General features: G+C 40.0%; 1 protein-coding gene across 2 annotated transcripts in view; it reads left to right on the top strand.

Moving 5' to 3' along the window:
• Positions 1 to 2331: 2331 nt before the first annotated feature.
• FSTL5 (follistatin like 5) overlaps positions 2332 to 4193 on the top strand; it is a 570527-nt gene continuing 568665 nt past the window's right edge. For both annotated transcript variants that reach the window (XM_006771055.2, XM_006771054.2), the window contains exon 1: positions 2332 to 3058. The gene's annotated coding sequence lies outside the window, so the exon portion shown is untranslated. The remainder of the gene's footprint in view (positions 3059 to 4193) is intronic.

Genomic DNA, 4193 nt, shown 5'->3' with positions numbered 1-4193 from the left:
CGTAGAAATTGAGGAAATTCCATATTGTTTTCCATGGTGGCTGCATCAGTCTGCATTCCCACCAGCAGTGCAAGAGGGTTTCTTTTTCTCCACATCCTCTCCAGCACTTGTTTGTTGATTTGTTGATGATAGCCATTCTGACAGGTGTGAGATGCTGTTTTGATTTGCATCTCTCAGATGATTAGTGACTTTGAGCATGTTTTCATATGGCTTTTGGCCTTCTGTATGTCTTCTTTTGACAAGTGTCTATTTAGGTCCTTTGCCCCTTTTTTGATTGGATTGTTTATCTTCTTTTTTTTAAATTGTATTATTTCCCCTATTTTCTTTGTCTTTTTTTTTTCATCTCTCTCTCTCTCTCTTAGAGATGAGAACATGTTTTTTTTTTTTAAATTTTCATATTTGAAGCATAGTTTTGTTCTCAGTTTCATCCCCTTAGGCTTTTGAATAATATTATGCCTGCTTTAATCGAATCCATAGCCCCAAAAAATATCGTCACTGAAGTGAACTGCATATTGGTGTCTATTAAACAACATATGACACAGACTTTGGTAGAATTTTATAAGAATTTTTGTAACACACTTTATATATTTCTACCTTGAACTTTTAAGTCTTTGCTGACATTCTGGCATGTTGTCATTAAGCAGAACAAAAGATGCCATGTGACATTTCCAAAAGAAGCATCAGATAATGTGCTTTGATCAGCCTAAGTACAGGTTATACAGTTGGCTCTATTGTTATTGTAACTGCAGAAGGACTGTTTGCCTCTAAAAGTCAGTTTTCATGCCCTACCCTAGTGTGTGAAATCAGTATTAGAATCACTTGGGGAATTGAGGAGCTTTTAGAATGTCTATGTGTGTGTACATCTATGTAAAAAGCAGAGCAGAAAGGCATGGCACTTATCATTTACACATTTACATAAAATCAATAGTTGTCAGAGAAAATCAAACATTGCAAATTACCTGGATGTAATATGGCCTAGACATGTTGGAGTGATGTACCCAGAAAATTTAATATTTGGGAAAGAAATGGACAAATTCTATAAGAAAGCTGAAAAGAAAGGTTTATGTAGAAAATTAATGTAATGCAGAGAAGAGAAATTTCCCTCAAAAGCAAAAATACTCCCCCCCCCTCAGTTTTGCTCCTATTTAAGTGAATCTTAAGAAAAAAATTGGATATCTATGCCCACAAAGCAGATCTGCTTCCTCAAACAATTTCTTGAACACTGCAGAACATCAAATTTATTAATTATTTTCCTCACAGGAAAAATAAACAAGTGTATTCATTTCAACAGAGTCCCTGAAAACTTATGAGTAGATCCAGTGCAAAATTATATTACTCTCCAGGAATATAGCACCTATCAGTATGTATGCATGTTGGTGGAAAACAATGTTTTGAATGCCATAAAAATGCTTGAACAAACTTTTTAATGAAAGAAGTTTTAACCAATTTGGTAAAATTTAGGCTTCATTTTAATTGTCTCCCCCACCCCTCTTTTTTTATACAAGTAAGTCCTGATGGCTGTAGGTGGGACATGGGGATATGTGAATAATAAGCCGTTTGGATAGTTGGCCAGTTCAGTTCGCTGTTTGTTTACAAGTTCAAGCAGTCAGGAAAGCATTCAGGAATCGGCTGGCATGCATCCCCTCTGTCTTCGCTGTCAAGGCCCTTCAAGCCTCACTGGGATAAGAAACCTCACATATACTGAGAGGATTGCTGAAGGCTATGAAATGCTTCCGGCATACCCCATCTTTCATAGAACAACTTGATATATTAGACATAATAAATATTGCATAACCGTCAGGATTTTGGCAGTGGAAGGGGAAGCTGAGAACTTTCACTGTTTTCATCACGAAATGATTTTTATTTTTAACCCTGTAATCTCCAACTCCATTTAGCTGGACGATACAGTTAAACCATGAGAATAAAGAGGGAGAGTGCTGACATTTTACAGGAAAATACATGAAGTCTGATCTATATTACGCAGCCCTCATAGCAAACACTAAGAGAAGGTTCTGTTTACGAATGATGATAAGCACTGCCAGCTTTCTCATTTTCTCCTGGTGCTCAAAGCATGTTTTTCTCCAGAACAAGTTTCTGCTGCAGCGACTCCCTCTAGCAGTTCCGTGAGCCGAGGAAAAGGGAACGGAACACCAAACACATCCTTCCCAGTAAACAAATGGAGGGAAGAGCAGGAAAGTTTGACCAAAAGGATCAGGGGACTGTTTTGGAGTGCATGAACGGATTCGTTCTGTTCCCCAGTGGCTTCCCACCCCCGCCCAGCCTCTCCCCTCCCGGCGGCGCCGCCTCCTCCCTCCTCGCGTCTTTCTCCGGGAGCTGCTGTGCCCGCGGAGGGCTCGGCTGCTCGGACCGGCAGTCCCAGGGAAAGCAGAGGCTGTGGCGAAGCCGCAAGCGTTCAGTTTCCTCAGGACTGCTTGTGAAGGGCGCGTGAGGTCCAGCGATGCCCACGCTGATCAGAAGTCTGGAATTTCTCGCCCGGAATGCCTCAGCTGACCCCAGCAGGAGCCAAGTCACAGGGGTGGCCCCGCACTTCTCCGCGAGTTGATATGCAAAATAGTTACGTCAGCTGTGGGGGCGGGGCCCGCCCGGTTGAGTGGCAGCAGCTCTTGCTTAGGGAGGAGGTGCTAGACTCAGCCTGGTTCAGTGACTGAGACAAACCTGGAGGTGAGAGGAACTGGTGCTGTCCGCTGTGCTGTGGGTGCTGAACCTGGGACGCGAGCAGACCAGTTGCTCTGGCATCTCGAGGCAACGCCCTCTTGCACCCTCTGTGCCCTGCCGGACCGCTTCGCCAGCAGGACTATATCAACTTGACAAAGGAGTGTGGTAGCGGACGTGGGAGAGAGTCCTCTCTTTGCCACCTGGGCGCTCATTCAGGCGTGACTTTGGAGATTTCTATAGTTTTAGACCAAACTATTTTCATCTTTTTTCAGCTAAGAGGATCTTTTTAGTTTTTTTTTTTAATTATTATTTTTATTGTTATTTCTATTTCCACACCTTTTAGGGATCTTTCTGGGAGACTTTTTTTGACTGTTAAAAAAAGGTAAGAAAAATATTGTTATAAATTATTATAAAGGGGGGGGGATTCAGACTGCTATACAAAATTTAAAAGCAAGTTACGATTATTTTTATAATTTGAAATGGTACTTTTGGCAATGATTGCAGTAATTATTTAATGATTTTTATCATTATTATTAAAAGAACATCTATTGGTAATTATGCACTGGATTCTAGAGGGGAAATTGAGGGCTTTGCTTTTTGTGTGAAGTTAATGTCATCATGTTACATCCTGCTTTATAAATATAAACATTTGTAGAGCAACACTTCCAGCATGGCTCAAGGAGCAGGAACAATTCAATGCAAGCCCCCGAATATGTTAATAAATTACAGTAAATAAATCAACCAACAAGTTGTTTAAAATAAATGTATTCTTAAAGACATATGTGAGTGGACTAATTTCTGATTTATTAATATTACCTCTGGTATCTAAAGCATAATCTACAAAGTGCAGAGCTCTCTTAACATGTTTGGAGGAGAGGTGCTAGGAATAGGAGCATTGATACCATGCTGGGTTTATTTAGATGTATTGTTATGCAGCAGATCCAAATAAAACTTGTGAAACTCAGTCTCTGAAAATTCTATACCCCAAGGTCATGTGCATTTCCAAGTTGGGAGCTGTTTGTTCTGCTGTTGACTAGTAAATGTCATCCCCTCCTACCCCCTCAGGTTAGAGTTGGATGTAAATGGAAAGCTCTTATTTAATAATACAGTTTTAGCTTGTATTATAGTTGCTATTGCTGTTGGTAATTGAATGGAACTCAGAAGTGTGGGTTGAGAAAATGTCTCGCTATTTCAGCAATGTTTAACCTCTTGCATGCTTAACAGAGAGCTTTTCTCTACTTAGAAGATTTTCTTTTGAAGCTATTTTCCTTTTGTCAATTGGCAGTGTGTTTTGAGTGTGTTTGGAGAAAGAATTCAGTACAGAAAACCACCAAATAGTACTTCTCACAGTGAATGATTATTAAATGATAGAAGTTAGCTGGTGCTGTGTGTTTTTCATTACTGTTCAGACTTTGAAACACATGATGGCTTGTTTGATAGATAGAATTATGATCTTTCATTTATGACATTTAGTGACATCAGATTAAGTGTAAATGATGGCTGGGAAATGATTGGGG

The sequence above is a fragment of the Myotis davidii genome, unplaced genomic scaffold (genome assembly GCF_000327345.1).
Source record: "Myotis davidii unplaced genomic scaffold, ASM32734v1 scaffold225, whole genome shotgun sequence".
NCBI classification, from domain to species: Eukaryota; Metazoa; Chordata; class Mammalia; order Chiroptera; family Vespertilionidae; genus Myotis; species Myotis davidii.
This window is presented reverse-complemented; position numbering and strand designations above follow the sequence as displayed.